Source organism: Nothoprocta perdicaria, unplaced genomic scaffold, assembly GCF_003342845.1.
Source record: "Nothoprocta perdicaria isolate Ctin4 unplaced genomic scaffold, notPer1 scaffold_110, whole genome shotgun sequence".
Taxonomy (NCBI): Eukaryota; Metazoa; Chordata; class Aves; order Tinamiformes; family Tinamidae; genus Nothoprocta; species Nothoprocta perdicaria.
The window spans coordinates 624,270-645,846 of record NW_020454206.1 but is presented as its reverse complement, the minus strand read 5'-3'; the positions used below and the strand labels follow the sequence as shown (position 1 = coordinate 645,846).

The window sequence follows — 21,577 nt, the reverse complement described above, 5'->3', positions numbered from 1 at the left end:
GGAAGAGACCAAAAAGATGGAGCTGAGGGTAATATACACATAAACACTATTTACATTTTTAGGTCAGCTTGGCAAGGAAAGAAATAATTACCTCCTCAAGAGATAGTTACTGCTGCTRAAAAAAGCCACTTACCATGTTGCTTTTAATTCACATCAGAACTGCCAGCTCCAGCTAAACACACCAGGAGCTGCAGGTAGAGGTCTCAGGGATGGAGCTGCTCCAGCCTTCAGTCCATCAAGGGGCTGTCAAGTTCTGCCTCGACCCAGCTGGCCCTTTCTGCTTTGTGTCTGCTCCACTTAGCCAGCTCTAGCCAGTAGTTTTGCCCATTGCCACAAAGCGAAGGGGCAGCTGGTGCTTGAGACACTGCTGCTCATCTCTGAAGAGATGACTATAAGCATTCAAGCTGATGCAAAATGCAAACAACTGCCAAAGCTTAAGGAGTTTCAGACATGGAAAAAAAAATCCAAGTCAGAGAGAGAAGGAAAAAAATCAGATTCTCTGCCTTGCTACCTCTCTCCAAAGTTGTTGTTACCAGTCACACTTGAAGGCTGCATCCACCACAACCAGTTCTGGGCTCACGCCAGTAGAGCTGTCTGAAGTGAGCAGCCATGTAGCTGGACACCATGGTTAAACAAGATTACAGCTAATCCTGCTTTCACAGCAGGGTACTAGAGAATTTAGCTGACCTTTGTTAAATAAGCTCAGTGCACCCCTTGAGAGATGGTGAATTACTGGAAGCCTAGCAAGGAATGTCTGTGCTTGGGGCACTGCCTGGAGAAACAGGTTTTCCACCCCCTGCACAAGAAGCTACAGTCTATGCTGTTTCCTTGGGCAAGGATGCAGTTCCTCCATGCTAAGGGAACAGGCCACCCCCTACCCACTAGCCAGTTGTGTCTAATCTGCAAAGCTCAGCAAGAGCTGCTGGTCTGAGCTGTATGGGAGAGCTTCTCCCGCAGGGCAGAACATCCCAGCTGCTGCACTGCAGTCCCCAACAGAGGAGGTTGCTCTGCCAACAGAAAACACCCCTGATTTCCCTTCCGACACCCAGTCGCTGGCTGCTGGGATCTGCATGGGATTTTTGCAGTGTTTTTGTGGAGGACAAGCAGCACCTGCAAAGCCTGTAAGATATCAATGTTGCAAGATCCTTTTCCTGGTATGCCATGAAACCAGCAGTACAACATGAACCCAGARAGCCCCATGGCCAGATGCAGCCAGCCTAAACTTCGCTGCCACACAGGATTTACCAGGCTTCCTCTGGGGGCACAAGGAGCTCTGGTTTAGTGCAGGATGTGAACAGAAGGCTTTCAGAGCCATTCACTGACTCCCCAAAACACATTTCACCAACTGAGCTCTGACTGCTCACCCTGTGCAGTGTCCAGTCAGGAAGAGGAACCACATCCCACCCTGCCACCCCATGCTGAGCAGAGAGCAGGGCAGGCGAGCAGAGACACTCGGCGGCAGCAGCGCTGGCAGCAGCACGGGGTTAGAGCCAGTTCCTGGGTGGAAGCCACCTATGCTGCTTTGGGTGGCTTGTAACATGTGATGATGCAGCCCCAACACCTGCAAACCAGCCAAACCCTCTGCTGACACCAGCGACCCCAGCAGCGCCAAGTGCAGACTCGTCCTAAACGTCACCACGAGCACGTCAGTGCCCTGCCTCCCCTCGACCCTAGTGAGGACAGCTGGACTCCATCCTGAAGCTCTTCTCCATCCCTAATGATTCTATGATTACCAGAAGACTGGGCCAAGGCAAGCAGAGAGCAACATGATGGAGCACAGGTTTGGGGTTATATATTCTGCTCTGAGGGGTTCTCTGCTGGCTCATCACCAACCCCACACTTCAGGGGACTATTTTTAGCTTTGCTTATTTACCATATTGTGTGATCCATAATCCCCAAGTTTGCGCAGTCCCCATTTTGGGCAACCAGATAGAAACAAGCTCAGGCTTCCTCTAATCCAGCTCTCACCATTCACTGATTTTTCCTGAATATCAGCAGCTGTATTTAGGGATGACCCAGGTACCATGCAAACCATTTCTCTCTTCACTTGCTACCACCTAATGCAAATCGCAGACGAGGACATATATAAGCTCCAGTGACCTGCAAGAGATTGTGTGTCACCACCTGACCAACTTTAAGCCTTGAAAAATGCATTTTTGACTCCCAAATGCACATCTCAACTACCAAGAATACCCTCTGCTCAAAAACTGGTGCAACACATTCCTCCAGGAGGTAAAAAAAGACCCAGACACCCTACAGGATGCCATGCCTGCCCTTGGAATTGAGAACTAGCTGGTAGAGACAAGTCAAACTTGCCCGATGCCCAGGGAGCTGTGCTGATTTGCGCTCGCTGATGGTTGAGCCCAGCTTTTGGGCAGGCAGGCAGGGAAGCGCTGGGCTCTCGCTCGGCTCCCATAGAGCCCGTAGGCTGAAACGAGGTGCTGCTGTTCGCGACAGACCAGCACGCGGGGGAAAAAACCTCCTGGTCTCCAGGGTGACCTTTCCATCAGAGGTCAACCAAAAGTCATCAGTGATTTCATCAGATATCAACCAACTCAATTGCCCTTACGTGCACACACGGCAGTAACAACGCACAGGTCACACTCATTTCCTTGTGTGACTCAGTCACTCTGAGCCCAAGGCCACCAGTTAGAAGAAAGAAAGATCGTCTGAGATCCCAAATTAGATTTCTGCTCTTAGCTCAGATCTCATTCTCAGAAATATGCCTGCTGAGTGATTACAGGAAYTACACCCCTATGGCAGGGCAGGAGGGGGTCTAGGGACAGGGGAGTTGTTCTACCACCACATAAATCAGGGTGGCTCTACTGACACTCCAGCACCTCTCCTTAGACTGGGAATCTGCTCCACTGTATTTACTCTGTGGATTTCTTTGGCTGCTGTCCARTATTGGTATGGGAAAGACAATAAAGAAGTGAAAGAAAAATACAGACATGAGGGTGACTATTTTCCAAAGAGAAAACACTTGCTCTAGCTGTCAATGATTTACAGGGTCATGTTGTTCATTGTTGACAGATCTTAGTATTTATCACATTCATTGCTGGAGCACCAAGGACCCCACGCAGGAGCCGGGGCTGCTTGGTGCAAGGTGCTGCACAAATACCAGGAGCTGTCAGGGAGATAAAGGCACCTGAGTCCTGCCAGCTGCTGCCACTGCAGAAGATACTGCAGCTTCACAGCAGGAAATAAAAAGGAGCCAATAGGGGGAACATGGCAGGTGTCCAGAGTGCCAAAATACTGCTCGGCTCAGCACAGAGCAAAAAAGACTCTCTTCACACCATCAGGTTTATTGGTAAGTTCACAAATGCTAAATACTCACATCATTTTTAACACTTTCTTACTGGCCACAGGGCTATCAAAATGCACAGGAACCGCCCATGCAACCAGAATGCTGATCAGGAGGTTAGCTAATTATTATTACTATTGGTATAATTATTACAGATTTATACAGGCTGTCTCTAGCAAGACAGGCACTGGATTTGCTTTGTGAGAACTTTTTCTTTGCTCTTTATAAAACAGCTAGTGGCTTTACATGTAAAACAACACACTGGCAAGTTGCTCTGCAAAATCCCTTGCTGGAAAGGCCCAGGTATACACTAAGTCTATATATGCACACTCGCTTTATCTATGAGCAGCCTCTCGGGGGGGCAGATAAGGAGGAACCCTCCTGAACTCAGCGCACCAGACACTCCACTAATCCAAATCAGTGCAGTTCCATTGGCTTCATATAAAAGCCCCACAGACACGAAGCTGGCAGGAGAGAGCAATCAGGCCCTGTCCGAGATCACCCTGTGTCCATATGCTGTTCTTCATTACAAAGTGTGATCCATGTGCCCGGAGGCGCCGGCGAAGGCCAGAGTCCCCACTCGGCTGAGCCCTGTGCTGATCAGTAATGACATACAGCACCTGCTTCAACAATTTGCAGGGAAGAGAGACTGGAACTGGGGATATTCTGGATACCACCTCAGGAGAGGAAATCTCTGCCAAGGGCTCATAATTATATGAACCCTTTATAAGAACATTTTTCTTTAGGCCTTAACTCCTGGTGTCCCAGTTGAGCTTATACCAATTTACAGAGAAAGTTTTCTGCCTCTTTTATCCAAAAAAAGCTTCACGAGTCCAACTTCCAGGCTGCTCTTTCTGGCCATTTCTGGTTTCCAACTGCATCTTCAGTGCATGGCACATCAGCCACTGGTTGGGTTGCCCCTCAATCCTATTTGTGCTAAATCAGCTCGGAGTAAACTACAAGCCTGAAGAGAAAAACAGSTCCAAGCAAAGGCTAGGTAGCAAAATGTCACTGAAACCCTCGTGAGCCAAAAGTGACACAAACTTTCCAGCCAGTTTTTCAATGTGTCTGTACTTGAGGCAGAATTACCAGCTCGACGTACACATTTATTTTACTTATTTATTATTCAGATCTAAAGCAGCCATTTATCTCTGTCAAGAAAGCAAGTGAAATACCAGCACACACTGGGGAAGAAAATAAACACAGCCCTGCTCTGAGACAGTGGGGTGGGAGCTGCAGAGCAGAGCTGGCAGCCACAGCCCTCGTGAGGGTCACAGCGGCACTAAGAGCGCCGCTGTGTTCTAGACCRTTATTTAACTGGGTTATTTTAGCTAAAGGGAGAAAAACAAGTTTCCAAGTGGCAGCTGCTGCTCAGAACATCCACAACACCCATTCCCACATATTTACTGTAGCTAACCAGTGAAGAAAAAAGGACAAGAGGCTGAAGGACTTTCAGACTGCACAGTACCTGTAGTCCTCTTGGGAAGGAGGCCATGGCTGCCGGCAGCCAGTTTAATTCCAAAGGTATTAAAAAAATCTTAGAAGATTAAGATTTAAGATTTTTTTTTTTTTTTTAGATTCTTAGAAGAATCCATAGAAGATTTCAAGAGGGTTCTCAGAAGAAAGCCTCGGTGCCATGTCCCACAGTGCCCTGATGTCCTCTAGGATCTCCTTCCACCTTTGTGGCTCTTTCCACACACAATCAGAGCATGGAGGTTAGAAGGGAGTTGTGCAATCCAACTGCTCCTGCTCAAAGCAGGGTCAGCAGCAGCAGGCTGCTCCAGGTCGTTCCCAGTGAGGTTTTGACCATCTCCAAGGATGGAGACTTCACAACCTCCCTGGACAACCTGTTCCAGTGTTTGATCCTACTAAAATTAAAGGTCTATGGCTCATACCTTGAGGTGTTCTGACACCTTCTAGACTAATTTGTCAACTCTGTGTCAGAAACAGTACAGAATCACTGCACTGTCCCTAGTGAGTGYGTAACCAATTTTGCAACAAACCCACTGCAATAGGATTGAGCCCACCCGAGATCAGGGTCCCATATGCCACATCTGTCACGTTATGAATGGAGAAAACAAGAAAATGCAGACAACACAATGCTGAGAGGTGTCACAGCTCAAACTTGCACAGCAGGTAGGACTAAAGCCCGAGTCTCTGGATCTTCTGTTCACTTGACAGCATCAGGAGAACTTTGCTAAAACCATCCATAATGAAGCAGCTTTGTGTTTGGCTTTGCCACCCAAGCTGGTGACATCCTTCATCAGTAAATACCAACACTTGCATGTTTTGCCTTTCTTTTCTGTTCACCTTTCTGTAAAGGAGGAACCACCCGCAGGACAGTTCCCCATTTGTAAGTATTCCCCACACAGCAAACACGATTCCATCTTTATTCTAGTAATTCATCTTCAGAAGATCTAACCATGCTTATGTAAGAAATGTGATGGCATTGAAATTATCTGCTCCTCTTTTTCCCCCACAGTCAGTTAACTACAGAAATAGCAAGCGCCCAGAAGACAGAAATTTCCAGGTGGACCCAGAGTTGTACATGTCACACTCTGACCAGGCTCTGTCTCACTGCGAGTACCAGGTGCAAACACACATCCCCAYTCAGGGCACAGATACACCTGCCCCAAGAACCACAGCTTTTTCCAGTTGGCACCTTTCACCAGCAATTTGCTGGTTAAAGGAAAAGCAGAAGGAAAGTTAAAGAGCAGCAGCAGCTGCTCTGGTGCCTTCCCCAGATGTTCTGCTACATTCAGCCCGATAACAGGTTGAGAAATCATTTGTCAGCAAAGGTTTTGCTGCCATGCAGGCTCTTCTGAGACAACATGGTACTTGAAGATCCCACTCTCACCCTGCCACACTTACCACCTAGAAACTCCTTGACATTTCTTACACCAACAAATTCAATACTGTTTCTTTAGGCTGTAGAAATTCAGTGCTAAGGAGCACAGAGATGTAGAGAGGCACCCACGCAGTTAAGACCACTCGCCTGTTCTCACAACACTCAGGCAATCCACAAGTTTCACAAACAGGAGAAGTCAGTCTGGCCCTTCTGGGTCCCTGTTCTAGCCTCTCTCCCTGCTGGAGAGAACAGCATCTTCTCCCACTGCCATTCAATTACGGTTATAGTCCCCTGTTACAGGGATTGATTACAGAGGTCAGGAAAAGGCAGAATTACAACCGAGTGTTAATGTTGAGATCAGGGATATGGTTAAGATCAGGGTGAATCGGAGTGGCTCATGTCCAAAGCTACAGCAGGTCAAATTACAAACACCAAAAGGTGTTAAGCAAACCAGTGTTAGGACCTCTTAACACCCAGTATCAAAGACTTGGAGCTGAACTCCTGACAACAGATACAGCCAGGACCAATTACAAGTATTAATTGCCAATTAAAATGACAAGGGCCAATATCAGAGCCACTGCAAAGATCAATTATGGGATTACTGCCAAGGCTCACAGGAAGATAAGGACAAAGCCACAAATGGGAACCTAGGAGAGGAGCTTTCATATGTTGGAGAAGATCCCTTCCTGGAGGGAGCTGCAAGGGGCTCAGCCTCACACAGCTGGCACAAGGGAGATGCAGTGAGGCTCCAGAAACAAGGCGGATTTCCCTAGGAGAGGTTCAGCCTGGAGGCCTTCAGCACAGCTAGGAATGGGATAAGATCTGGCTCATCTTCCCGTGGTGTTAGGAGCCAGCAGACTGCTGCGCTTACAAAGGGCTCACTGGGAGGCAGCGAGGAGCGCAGCTCTATCGCACTGAGCAGGCAGCCAGGTGCGAAATCCAGAGCTCCTCTCTGCTCCTCTGCTAGTGCTAACACCAGTGAAACCAGGATCAGAGGTTTTAAGCTCAGCCCGCTCTCTCCATGCTTCATTACCTGCCCATCCATGAGCACGTTACGCAGGGTGTGGACGTGCTCCTCAGGCCTCTGCTCAGCACTCCTGCTGTTTCAGGGTGGGGGACAGAGCTTTATGAAGAGTGTGAGGGGCTGCCCTGTCTGCAGGGCTCACACCTTGCTCTCAGGTCCTGATCTGCCTTCTCAGCTCACCTAGACCTTCTCCTTGACTTTGAAGGCATCTAGCCCCAGCTGTACCACAATTTCAGCACAGTAATAGAGAAACACCACATGCCTGTGCCCTCCAAAACCATCTGGAGGATGGGAGGTCAGAGCACAAGGCAGGCAAGCAGAAAAGGCATGTGGGGCTGGAGAACACATGCAGGTTTCCCTGGGGCCTGGGCTTTCATTTGCTAAAAGGAAAAGGCCTGGGATCTGGGCCCAAATACCCTATATCCTTTTACAGATTGCTGCCTCCAAGCACCAGACCCCATTCCAGGTTCTCCCCTTTTCAATATCAGTCCATCAATACCTAGATGAGAGCCTGAAACAGAAGTACCGTATGCACATACAGCCTGACCACATCCACCTCCGGGGCAGGACACAGCACTCCTACACTGTCACATGCAGAAGGGAAAGGGATCCCCTGCACCAGCCCTTGAAAGATCCCAACACAGTCCTGACCACCACAAAGCCCCTGAGGAAAGGTGCCCAGACCTCCTGGACCTGCAGGAACCCCCACAGGTTCCTGCTTTGGGCTTTCAGCATCAGGCTGCAACGCTATAACACATCCATTCTCGCAGTGTAACCCATGGGACGCCAGGCCCCTGCCCCACAGGGTTTGTCCTCCCCAGCCCCACACCGGGGCTGCCCCTCAGCCTGGGCACCAGGGCCCCACATTCCCCAGCCCAGCCCCTCCTGCCTCTTCCCCAGGCTGCACCAAGATGCCCTGAGCCCCAGGAGCTGCAGGGTGGCCRCAGGGCCCTGCTCCCTTGCAGCTCTCCCCAAAGGCTGCTGCGAATCCAAAGGGACAGCATCTTACCTGCCACAGTGCTGCTTCCCTCACTGCTAGCAACGGCAAAGGGACCGGTGAAAAATGCTGTAAATTAATTAACATCAGACCTCTTGTAGCTGTTTGTTACTGTAAACAAACATTTTAATATGCAGTAATTAATTAAATCTGCCATGCTGTCCCCCTCCTCCCATTGATCTTTCTTCAGCTTTTCTTCTGCTCAGCCTCATCTTTCTCGCTTGGTGGAACAGATCACTTGCAAACAGAGACACTGCTTTCCCAGTGGCCCAACAGCAACGACCCAATTCAGAGAGATCACTTTCCTCTTTTTAATCAAATGCTGCTTCCCTCTTTTCCACATGCATGCTGGTCTCTCCTCCCATGCCCATGGTTTTCTACCTCCGATACTTTCCTTGCCCTTTCCTTTCCCCTATAAGATGGGAAATAAGCAGAAGGCCTTCTCATTTATCAAGCCTAAACAAAACTCCTTTTTGCAAAGATTTAGGCAACACCCTAACACTGATTCTTTCCCCAGACAAAAAGTTTCTATTAGATGATGCATCTTGGCAGAATCCAAACCTGGAAAAAAAGCCTTACTCTTACACAGCAGCTACAGTGCATCCCAGAGATAGAATGGTCAGGGTGGAAAGAAACAAAATGAAAACCACAGAGCTGCTTTGGAAGTGGGCTGGAATGGGACTGGAAATGGGGTGGCAGATCTCRTCTCATCTAGATTAGGAGATACATTTTTTTTTCTGGGAATTGTTGGAAAAATCTTGTTTTCTGCCTTCAACAAAACTACTATCAGGGCATGCAGAACTGTCTCACCAGCTAGAGTGCTGTCCCACAGCACCTACATGKGATCACAAGAACAGGGTGCTGAGAAGAGCATCCATCACCATTCCCAGACAAGATGGGCTAGAGAAGACTCCAGGGCCATCCATGGAGTCTGCTCAGGAGCAGAAGCAGCAGACATAGCTGTAACTAGGACTGGGATCCTTCCAGGAGATAGGGCCCAAGCATGGCTCAGACAAGGAACTGAAGTCCAGGCTTGAGCCAAAACCAAGACCCCAACCAAGAGGCAAAGGGTGAGAGGGCAGAGGTCCCAGGTGAGGTTTGTCCTCACCTCAGGCCTCATGTTAAYAGGCCTGAGAGTGCTGCCTGGCTTCTCCCTTCTCCTTGATGCACATCCTCACACCTTGCCAAGATTTGGGCACTTGCTGAAGTGGGTTGACACAGGGTGGTAGGTGTTGCAGGCACCAGCCGCCACAGAACAGGGTGCACCCAGCAGCAGGACCATCCAGAGCACATGCACGTCCCACACTGCAGTAAGGAGGGGATCTCGCCCTGCACACCAACAGGGCAGATGGAGCCAACACAGCAGCRAACAGAGCACATGCAGCCAGAGCCAAACTGCCCCAGCTCCCGTTTCCTCAAGCCAAAGGAAGCCGGGCACTAAGCACCTCGCTCACTCAAACTCTGGTGAGTGCCAGCTCAGAATTCCCTCTTTGCAAACCTGGCAGCAAGTGTGGAGAGTCCAGATTCCCGGCTAATGTACTTGGCTCAGCCTCACCCCACAGACCCAGGGGCACTTAGGCCACTCTCAAATCCACAGCAAATACCCATTCACTAAACATGAATAATACTCTGGGTCTGGACCAGTTTAGGTCCTATTCAGCATGTTCATCCTGTCATCTCCATATGTGCCCAAACTCATGGTAACATCTGTATGACAGGAATGTTTTTACTGCACATGTACATGAGAAATGGGATTTGGGAGTGTTATGAAGGTGTCCCCATTCATTCATGAAGACAGAGGTGAGCCTACAAGAACCAGCCTGCATACAGGTACAGTCATGTAGGAATGACTGTTCTGAGTTAAGCAACTTTGCCTTTTTGCAAAGAGAATTTCTCCAGAAATACTCAGCCAACTAGTTCAGCAACCCATCAGTCAGGGTGAAGTTAAACCAGTACCATGAAAAGCAAAATTCAGATTAGTTCATCTATACTGGGTTATCCTGAAGCCTGGAAAGACTGCTCTTCTTGGCCACAATCTCCCTGAGAATTGTGCTATGGCCAGCAGTAGCGCACAGGAGATCATTTCCGCTACTCTAGTCACTTGATGCGATCCCTTTTTTCCCCAAAAAGTAGAATTTCCACACACCAGATCGGTGTGCTGGTGCTCACTCCTCGCTCAGGAGGTCACACACAGTCACTGCTGGGGAAGAGCTCTCTAACCCCTGCAGAGCTGCCCACGTGCGAGTCCTCAAGTTCCCCTGTACTTCCCAAACGACAGGCTTCACCCGGAGGGCTGGCTCCAGAAAAGGCAGCGAGTCCTGAGGCCCCAGCACTTCCCAGGAGCAGGCCCTGCATTTGCAGTTTTATTATCCATTTTTCTTTAATGTCCTGCACACTTGAGAAACCCTGTGTGAGACAGAACGAGAGAGAGGGAGAAAAAAAAAGAGCGAGAGAGCTCATCATGCCCATAAAAGGGACAGATTCTGATTAGCTAAAGTTATAAAAATGATTTATCATTGCAAACATTATTTCTACTTGCATTGTTTGCCTGCAAGCATTAACATCACGTCATGGACACTGTAGCCAGACTCAGCCATCCCTTGAGACAGGACAGATGGCTAACGTCCCCTTCCCATCAAAGAAACCCCCCGACACAGCATTGGGGTGACCAGCAGAAAGAGCGCAGGCTCTCGGCGCTCCTGAGCCTCCCGGGAACATCCCAGCCAGTCGCCGGTGCGATCCCGGAGCCGGTTGCTTCCCCTCTCCGCTCGGCGTTTCCGAGCAGGAGCAGCACGCAGAGTCCTGCCTATATTGTGCGCTTTCCCCGCCTCCCGCCAGCCCAGAGCCGGGTTTATTTCCTCATCCGTGATTATTGTAAAGAGGAGCAGAATGAAATGCAGATGCAAAACATGCTCGTAAGAATTTCCTCTCTCTCTCTCTCCCATCTGCCAGAGAATAGATTTTAATCTTTAATCCATGAGCAATCAGCGAACACTAGCGAATTGCAAATTACAGATGTTTTACTGTCTTTGGCATTTTTAGCTTCCTCGCTTCCCACTGCCACTCAGTGTCTTTCTCACATCCTCCCCTCTTCTGCATTCATCGAATGCCACACGCCATCACCAAAACCATATGACACTGTCATCATTTGGTAATTAAACCTTTACTCACTTTAAATACGCAAAGCTGGCTGGGGTAAGCAGCACTTAACCCTTTCCTGACAGGCGCTGTGCATCCCTTGAAGAGAAGGGCRACAGTGGACAGAACAGCAAAGCAGGGAAAACCCAAAGTCTGAAGCCACAGCCAAGTGTTGACATCTTCCCTTAAGGGCATCTCTGCTCTCAGAGGCCAGAGGAGACAAAAAGGTCTCTGCTTGTTCCACTTCTTGTTTCCTGGCTACCTGGTACCATTGACAGCAAAGAGCACAAGCTTCTCTGTCCAACTCCTCCTGAGCTGCAAGCTGGTAGGTCCCCTATGCAGACACCCTCCAAGGCAGCTTGCTGCACCTTAGCCCTGCTTCCTCATGAAAAGTAGCCATAAATATGGATTAGCTCTGGCTGCTTCAGGTTGGCTTTTAACATGAGTTCTCCTTAGGTTGGTTTTTAACACAAGCTCTCCCAGTGTGAGGTCTCTTGTCTGATCCTCTGCTCACCCCCAAGGAAACCTGGAACAACCTTTTCTTTCTCCTCAGCCCCAAGTGAGTCAGTCCAGTGCTGCCAAGTTCCCAGGATTTATGTCATGTTACCTGGTCCCTTGGACTACATCTTAGCTGCAGAGGAGTAGGAAGAACTTTTATTCTGTCCAAATCACAGCCCTTTCTATTAGCAGGATGCTCAAAGATGGGTGGTGCAGAACAACTCCAGCAAGAGTTGCAGCAGAGGCAAAGGGCTCTTGCCTCAGGGTTGCTTTCAGTGGGAGTCCCACAGGGCCCAAAGCAGGAGAGAACCCTCATCACAACCACTCCAGGAGATCCAAGCTTGCAGCAGGAGGTTGCATCACTGTTCCACACTAAAGAAATCCAAGGTAAATCCGGTCTGGAAAGAGTGAGACACAGTAAAAAGAGAAAGAGACAGGAGAARTGTCTGCATTTTTTGCCACAGATTGGCAGGGTCTTCTTTCCTCCTAAGAAGGCTGCAACATTTGGGGAAACATAAATAACAGTTGACAAGAGACGGCACCGCAGAGACAGGCTGTAATTGTTTCACCTCCCCCTGTGCCCTGTCCACTGCAGGCTCCCAAGGAACTACCTTTGTATCTTAGCCCAAGGCAGCAGCTCAGGGCCCCTCTGCACCAGGAACAGCAAGAGCCTTAATCATTTTCTACAAGTTTGTCAATTTAACAAGTGTTTGCCCAAGGGGCACCTCTCTTCCTGCCTCCCTTTATTCGTCTCTGCTCATTTGAGCTGGCACATTCTGGCTGCCTTGGCCACACCAGCTTCACAGACATGTAGCTCCAAGCAGGACAGAGACCCGTTACTGGAAGCAACACAGTCCACCCCAGTTTCAGAGCTTATTACGCAGTATCCTCTCCACCTTCTGCCATCAATCCCTTTWTTCCTGCATCTCTCCTTCATGGAGATAGGGACTGTTACAGCCACACAGATCCTCCCATTTTCCTCAGCCGAGTCCTCACTCTGAGGAGGGAATTTGCCCCATGGCAGCTGGAGTTAAAGTCACCAAACACCAAGCAAGGACTGACCACGAAAATGTTTCCTTTCATATGAGCCCTTATGGGGGCTGGGAAATGCCAGGGAGCTCCAATTCATCCAACCTTTTGGGAGCAGCATCCCACACATTCCCTGCTCCCAGGTGTCTCAGTGGAAGCCTGTGCTGTTATCAGGTATGAGAAGGAAGGAAAGAGTCAACATCAACCACTCCTGGGATGGAGCCAGGACCCTCTTCCTACACCAAGTGCAGGGACCCTCTCAAAGTATGACAGATATAGAAGCTAGTGAATACAGCATTAAAAATAGATCCTGAAGCCACTTGTTTCCTACTTTTCTTTCCGTTTCAGTGATAATAAAAAGTTTCTGTAAGAGAATTRAAGTCCTTCATTTGAAATATATTCTTCTGGTCTAGATTTCTCAGGGCAGGGCTCACTAGCAGACACTGTTCCTGTGCCTTGCACAATGCTGTACATRGCACTAGAACAAGGCAGCCTCAGCTCACTAAGATGCCTTACTTTCTCTCACATCAGCATGTGCTTCTGCTCTCAAAGTGTTGGACCTCACTKCCTGATATTCCCAAGCCCTGGCCTTAACCCAAGTGCTAGTCCAAACTCAAGGCTCAAGAGTCAAGGCATCCATCTGTGCAGTAAAACAGAGCATCAGCCTTGGACGTCCAGGGGCATCACAGGGTGGTTGAGGTTGGGAGGGACCTCTGGAGATCATCTAGTCCAACCCTCCTGCTCATAACAATGAGCTGTTGATTCACGTCTTTCCCTTAACTGCAAGAAAGCTACAGTAGGACCTGTCTCTAAGCAGCAGTGCTTCATAACCCCAGGCCACTCACCACTGGCAGGCAGGACTGAAAAATGGGTGCAAAGGCCAGGAAATGTGGGTTCTTATTAATCACTGTTACAGCWGACATGGAGAGTTGAGTCTTGGAATGTATCCAGACGCAGCAAGGAAAGAGTGGGAACTGGAAAGACCACTTCCCAAAGCTGGAAACAAGGCTGCAGAGCAGCACCCAGAGTGACTCGGGTGCAGCCAGAGGAGCTGCAGTGTATTKCAGCTTTCAGTCCAACGTGGAGATGGACAGATCAGACACACCAGGACATTGCCCACCAGCCGCTCATTAAGGGAAGTGTTTCCTCCTGCCTTCTCTCCACTCCTTGGTGGAGAACAGGTTCCTCATTCATTCACAATGAGGTTGGTCGGTTTAAGAAGAACCAAGTCACTACATACAGAACATTTCCCAAGTCCTGCAAGAGGGCAGAGAAGTGCAGCAATCCATCACACCAGGCCCCACTGTGGCTGCAGCCTGCTGGAGGTCCCAGTGAGAGCACATGTTCTGCTGTGGGACCCCAGGCAGGACAGCACAGGGATGGGACACAAAGGCAGCTGAGGTTGGGCATGCAGGGCAGAAAGGTGCACTGGAAGCAAGTGTCATGGAACAAAAGCCACTTTTAGGGGAGAGATGAAACCAAAACAATAACACTACATTTTAGAAAGTTGATATTTGACACCAGTCACACACTTGTGGTTTCCTCTATACAGTTATGGTTTTCCTCAAGCTCAACCATGCAGCATTTTCTRCTTGATTCCGGGAGGCAGCTGGAATTTCAGTGCAGGTCACTGTGCCTCTGCACCTCCCCTTGGGCATGCCAAACATCACCACCACCTCCTAGCACACACTGCCTGGTTGACACCTCTGAGAAGGTCCAAGTGCAGGCTGCAAGAGCAGAGAGGTCGCCACAGAGCATGGAAGGGAAGCCCAGATGACTGCTCAGAAATAACCCAGCCCTCTTGGCTCTTCCACTGAGCTCCACCTGGCTCAGAGTCTGGAGAGCAGCCAAACCTAACTGTCAGCAAGGAGCAGGCAGCAGTTCTGGTTGGGGTGCTAGGGATGCAACCCAAGGCATTTCCCTCCTCCTCCTCTCAACCTTCTCTCCTGCGGTCCCTGCCCTGCCTGCAGAGCCTYGCAGAGCACCTTGCACACAGCTATGCTGGCCTCTGCTGGGCTGTCAGGGCTCACGGCAATCRGCAATAAAAGCCAGTTGCAGAAAGTCACAGAAAACTGGGAAAGGTCTGGACCACCACTAAAGCCCAAGGGGTGGAAGAGGCCAGCAGTATCATGGCAGCCTTGGGAAAAGGCCTGGCCAATTCCCAGCAGGAAAGCAACACGAGCTGGGCTCAGAGCGGCACCATGTGTGCTGCAACCTGCCTGGGGGACACGGATGAACAGCCACCAGCACGGGCAGGGACAGGCCCGGGCCGCTGCCAGGCCAATGCACAGGCTTACTGAGGACGTGGGGCAGAGCACAGCAAACAGCACCAAACTGTCCTCTGCCAGTTCAGCAGTTAGGACGGGGCCAAGGAAAGCTCCTCCAGGTTTCATACCTGCAGTCTAACACCTGCAAGATGTTCTCCCACAGCCATGGCCCCCCGGCTTCCTTGGTCACTTCCCACGTAAATACTAAGCAGACCCCAGCACCTAAGAGGATAAGGGATCAATCTGCCCAGCAAAGCCAAAGGCAAGCTCATATCCTGAGATGCATACATGGCTGAACCATGAGATAATCCCAAAATGAAAGTGGGCCAGGCACAAACACAGAGCACCAGCCATAGTGAAGTGCCTCTGGGCACTTCCTAAAGGCCAGGGAATTCATGATACCTTAGCCCTAATTTTTCTTGTTGGTTTGGGACCCCAAAAGTCACCCCTTGATGACTCTGCACTGATAATGGGTGCTACTGCAAAGGACACACAGACTGCCCAAAAGAGACAGCAGAAGGTGTCTCCAATCTCAGTCCACCTCATGGCAACTTGTTTATCTCAATCCCAAACATCAGCAGATGACATTTTGCCACTCTGTTGCTCACTGTCCAAGCGTCCACACAACTGTACAGTAGGACCCCATGCCAGACACTCCCAGGAAGCCGCCATCAGGTCAGACTCTTACCGGGATCTGTGCAGTCAGTGCTTAAGTTGGCTTGGCTGTAGGTCTGATAAATACATGCCAGTCACAGAGCAAAGAGGGAGCCCCCAGCACCACCCTGGTCATCAGAGGAAACCAGCCAGAAGTACAAGGAAAGTGGCTTTGCAGGGAGCCAGTGGGAAAGTCGGATTAAGAGATGACTCTAAACTGCAGGTCCCAAGAGTAGAGAGTTGTAGCCCATGAGCAGGGGAAGGAACAGGAGACATCTCAGAGCCAGATCTCTGCAGGAAAACCCTCCTCTCTGTGGAAAACAGTCTTATTGGGTCTAACAGAGAAGGGCCAACTTGCAGGTTATGTTGAAGTGCCCCAAGGGAGGGAATGGAAGCCTTGGAACCACCTAAGACACATAAAGCCTGCCTGGCTAAAGCACCTACCGCATACGCTGAAGAATAAGCCTTTGCTGGCCCTCTGRGGGATGGCAGCCAAAGAACAAGGCTGCATTCCCTGCGGAGGAGCAGTTCACAGCAGGACACAGCTGAGGACGTGCTCAGCTCCCCCAGAGCCCTGYGCAGAGGGCAGCAATGCAGCCAAATGCAGGCAGAGCAGCTCTCAGGCTCCTGAACCAGCGTGAGGAAGTTTGGCTCCCCCTCAGCCCCTGATGCGAGCTCCTTCCCTTGCCCAAGCAGACTGCTGATTAACTAGGAATTAAGCTGGCATGAGACAAGAGCTCGTTGATGTCTCTATAATGCGTCAGCTGATAGACAAGAATAACTTTCATGTCATCTCTTTTGCTCCTTCTCCTGCAAACATGTCCAACGCCGCCAGGCTGCCAGCCAAGGTCCTCCCGACACCGCAGCTTTATGCTCACACTCAGCAGGATGGCTACAGAGATGTGCAGCTCACACACACCCTGACCCAAACAAATGCATCCAGTGCTATGCAGACATAGGCGTTTTTGTGCGTGCCCTCACATTTATCCTCATGTACACATGCATGGGTGTCAGCCACATAAAGCATCCTCAGATGGCCTCGGATGGGACATCCACCATATGTTTAATGTTCAGGGATGCACATCTGTACCCCTATATACGCCTCAACACTGGCATGATAAGACTGTGGGCAAAGCACCCACGTGCATCTCCACAGGCATGTTCAAAGCTGCCTTTGAAGGGGCACCTTCCCACTCACACCCACACACTCCTTCCCAAGCACTCACACAATTCAGGACAGGTACTGTACAYAAATCCCACCTAGCACATGCTAACACATGGACTGGCATGTATGTGGGTAAGCAAATATATAAGCACATACATTACAGAAGCTGTGCAGACAACATGCATATTTAGACAGAGCAACAAGAGTGAGTAGCCTGCAAACCTACAGCAAGACAAACCGCTAGGTTATGTCATGTACAAGCAGAGCAGCAAGGTGCTGACAGTACTAAAAGGGGAAGAATTATTCTCTTTGCTAAAGATGGAATCCTTGCCTCTTCACTGTCCGGTATCGCGGAAGGAACATGGAGGAGTCCAACTGCAGATTTTTGTTACCACATTAAGCAGTTAAAGGGCCTCATAATGTTAATTTGCATCTTTCTAGAAGTGCTTTCCTCAAGTCAAAAACCAGAAATGCTGCCCAGCTGCCTGTGCCCAGCTCTCTGCCACCATCACCAGCACTACGCTGAAACACCAGCTCCCAGGCTACGGGTCAGCAAACCCGTAGGGAGAAACATGTATTAATTGGTACCAACAAGACTTTGTGCCTTCAGACTATCAATAATACACAGGCCAGCAAGTTTAAAGCCAGAGTGGGTAGGTCCGAACAATACAATGGTCTAAGACACATTTACTCCACCAATACAATCAGCTCTGGAGTTCCTACAGCTTTCTGGAAAACAAAAAGTTCATCAGGAATCAGAGATGTTTTAGTAGTGAACAGCAGCATGTAGGAACTTCATTGTTTTAGAGTCACAGCTTTTCCTTCTCCAGGCCCTAGCAAGTGAGATATCAACACAGGGTCCTTCATCCTCCCAAGGGGCCAGCATTCACAAGGGACAGACCTGGGAGCTCTGCTCCAAAGCAGCACCAGGAGCCACAGGCCAACCTGAAACCAAGTACAAGTGTTTGGGGGACAGAAGCAGTGAGAGGGCAGCAGAAGAGAAAGTGGAAAAACTCTCTGCTGTAGCTCAGTAATTAAAGAAACCCAAGTTAATTTTTAGCACCCTCCAATAGCATCATGGTGGCACTTATAGTTCCAATAATGGCCTCTTATTTCCCCTGCACAGGTATATACGAAAAGTGAGCTCCATGGACACATTTTGACTAACTCCTTCCACTTCGGAGGGAACAGAAACAAGTTTAAGGCCCCTATGAGGAATAAACACAGAACAGAAAGGGCTTGAAACCTTCCTCAAACCCAAATAATACACTAGCTGACAAGGAAAGGAGACAGTGAAAGCAATTGCTCTTAACCTATCCATTGACTTTTGRCTCATCGGGAAAACTCCATAGGTCCCAAAAGATAGTCCTGAAGTAAGGATTTCACAGCAAGTTGCAGTTAAGAAGGACAAATGCCCCTCATCATCACCTCACGAAACATTAAACTTTTACTTTGTGACTCTGTGAATATTTATGGAAGGCCCGTGGTGAGCGAGCACCAGGGAGTAAGGACCTTCCTTAATCCTTTGACCTCTTGACTGCAGCCAGGGTGTGAAAGGTCAGAACAAACAGCAACGAGATCCCAAGCATTTCCTCACCGGGAACACACCACAACACTCCAGGGCTTTCTGCATCAGCAGCTCATGGGAAGGGGTGCAAGCCTCAGCGAGAGGCACAAGCTCTGCAGCAGGTCAGGGGCACCAGCAGCAGCCCTGCCACGGGACAGCAAGAGGCAGCTGCTCCCTGAGGGACARGGACCCCAGCACCGGCTGCACCCCCATTGATGGGGCACAGCCCCACGGGGCTGGAAGAGTGAAAGGCAGAGCTGGGTGCTGCCAGCAGGCTCCATTCTCAGTCCCTCACAAAGCAGGGAACAAACTTGGTCTGGGGGAAGACAGTAACGGGGAGGAAAAAAAAAGAAAAAAAAAAAAAAAAGCAGATCCAGAGCTCATGCCAGGGTCATGAACAACAGAAAGACTGGAGACAAACCAGAGCACTCACACCCAGGAGGCCACCCAAGAGACAAATTACCTGTGTGTTGGCCTGAGGTCCATGCAAGAGAGGAACCAGCCTGAGGCACATCCACAGAAGAACCTGAGCACTGCCCTGGCGTCTGCTCATACAGAGCTGCTGGGCCCAGGTGAGGCTGGTTGGGCTCGTTAAGGCCCACAGGTGCCCCAGACCTGCCCCAAAGCAGGTGTGCAAGCAGCATAACRCCCAGCCCTGGTCAGGGGGAGCTTGTGCAAAAGTGTTGGAGGTGCAGGGGGCTCCRCACGCCCTGGTGCTCTGGGCAGGAGTGGCACTGCAGGGGACCCCTTGGGCGCCTCGTCTAACAGGCCCGTGCAAAGCCAGCAGTGATGCCGTTCCCAGCTCCGGCACTGGTTCCCTTCGGATCCCTCGGTTGCTTTTGCCTTTGCTCCTCATGACTAATGTGGAAACACCATGTTTAAACTCATCACCTCTATCTGCTTTGTCCTCTAACTCTGAAAGTGCTTTCTGAAAAGCCTCCTGTGAGGCTCTAGGACAGGTGCTTGGAGCACTAATAATTCTTTTTTCCTAACAGGAAATTTTGGAGCAAGAACCTTATTACACCATATCTACCCTACAAGTTAATATCAGGGTAATACTTAATTAACTATTAATGCCTCAATTAAAATAATATACACCCTCTATCATTTCACTTTTTTAAAGGGAAATTGCACCTACTGGACTTGTTCACCTTAGAAACATATATATAAAACAAACAACACCAGTGCAAGTTACTATACTTCTATATAGTGTAACTGGGGAAAAAAAATACAAAATAAATTGCTTGGTGTGTGTTTTGCTTCCAGGTTATTCTTTAACCCCGGCCTGTATGAATTCATGTGATTACCTGGCTGCAGAATCCCGAGGGAGGAAGATGATCTTTGCACTTTGAAATGACCGGAAGGCTTGGGTTGTGTTTTTAGAGAAGAAAGCTGTTAGGATTAACAAAATGTGCAGGAATACATTGCCATCCCCGAACACTGCAACCATCGTGGGTCRGATACACTCAGAGATGTCTGCAAAATAGCAGTAGATTTTATATCCTTTTCATTGGATTGCTGAGGTCTGAATTAAGCTTTTCCTTGCAACCTCATTAGGCTAAAAATTTGCTTTTATTTAAATACACAGTCRTTGAGAATAAATGCAATTGCTTCACTCTGGGAGCCGGGGCTCTGAGAGGAACTGCTGTCAGGGCAAGATCTGTGGCAATATCCCAGCACCCGGGCAGGCACCTCCAGGAGAGCAGCTAGAGAAGGTTTTAACTAAAAGACCCTGCAACGAATGCGCCGACCCCTCCAATACTACATTTGTGCAGAAGCCAGGCTGAGCCTCAGAACAAAGTTCTTAAACACTAACAACACCGGGGGAGGTAACAGCCTGTGATCCATGCCCCAAACCCGCTCCCTGGGCTGAGGGCGCTCGCTGCCTTCCTGCCGTGCGGTTGTTTTGGCTGCTGGGTGTTGATCATTTGCACTCACAGGTCTCACGCAGTTGCAAGGGCGTCTATAGAGGCTGGGGGGAGTCGTGTGCGGGTAGTTTCCAGTCTTATTTACATCTAACGAGACATGTTCCTTGAGGGGCCTGTGTGAGCTCATCCCTGYGCATGTTCCACCTCCAGGTCCATCCAGGACCACGCGGCCTGACAAGGGCAGGCGGATGCAGGGAGCGCGCGGAGCTTGGGCGGCTGCAGCCACGGGAGCCACTCYGAGGGACGCGGAGCCCCTCGGCCACCCGCGGCCAGACCCATGGGAGCTGCAGGTGCCCAACTCCCTGCCTGGTGGGCAGCACCACTGTGGCTGCCGCCTTCCACGGATGCCAATGGCAAGTGGCACCGCAGAGGGACCAGGCCACGTCCRCCGGGCCCAAGGCACAGTTCAGGCCACCTGCTTCTCCACACAGGGACTGGGACTGCACAGCCTGTGTCCCCCCCGCCACCACCCAGCTCTGTGGGCTGCCTGCAGCACAGCCCGGGATGCGGCATTGGACAGGGGGACAGGGGGCCTGAGGCATCAGCCCCCTCCCCGGAAAGGGAAGCAGAAATAAAAGGCAGAGGGAGCCTTGTGTGTGTTTTTATTATTATTATTTCTGATTAAAGAGGAATTCATTTCATCTTTGCCTCCTGCCAGGGGCTGAGGTGCCGCCATTGAGGTTAACGGTGCGGAAGAATACAAAAAAATTTCATTGAGGAGGATTATAAAAGTTACTAGCTGGAACATTAACAGAAGAGTAACTTGTAAAAAATGCAATATTACAATATTCACAAGGACGGTAGAGCGTGGTAAAGCTATAAAATTCAACATTAAAATCTTCTACAGCCTAGATAACCTAGTTAACAAACATTGTATTGGAACTACTTTGCGGCGCGGGGCCGAGGGGCGCGGGGCGGCGGGGCCGGGGGCGCCCGGCTCGTGTCGCCCCCGCCGCCCCGCGCTCACCAACTTCTCGCCACGCGCCAGGCGTGGGAAGGGATCTGTGCGCGCGCGGGCCGCGCACGGGGAGCAGCGACTCGTTCCGCTCGTCCCCAGCGCCAAGGGCCCATATAAAGAAGGGCCAATAGCGCCCGGCGGCTCCCGCGGGAAGGGAAGGGAAGGGCAGGGCAGGGCGGCGGGACCCGCGTCGCGCCGCA

At 50.1% G+C, this 21,577-nt stretch overlaps 1 long non-coding RNA gene across 1 annotated transcript in view; it reads right to left on the bottom strand.

Annotated features, from left to right (window-relative positions):
- Positions 1 to 18,995, bottom strand: part of LOC112957151 — a 45,949-nt gene extending 26,954 nt beyond the window's left edge. Inside the window, exon 1 of the long non-coding RNA XR_003251159.1 lies at positions 18,955 to 18,995. This is a non-coding gene — a long non-coding RNA (uncharacterized LOC112957151). The remainder of the gene's footprint in view (positions 1 to 18,954) is intronic.
- Positions 18,996 to 21,577: the final 2,582 nt, after the last annotated feature.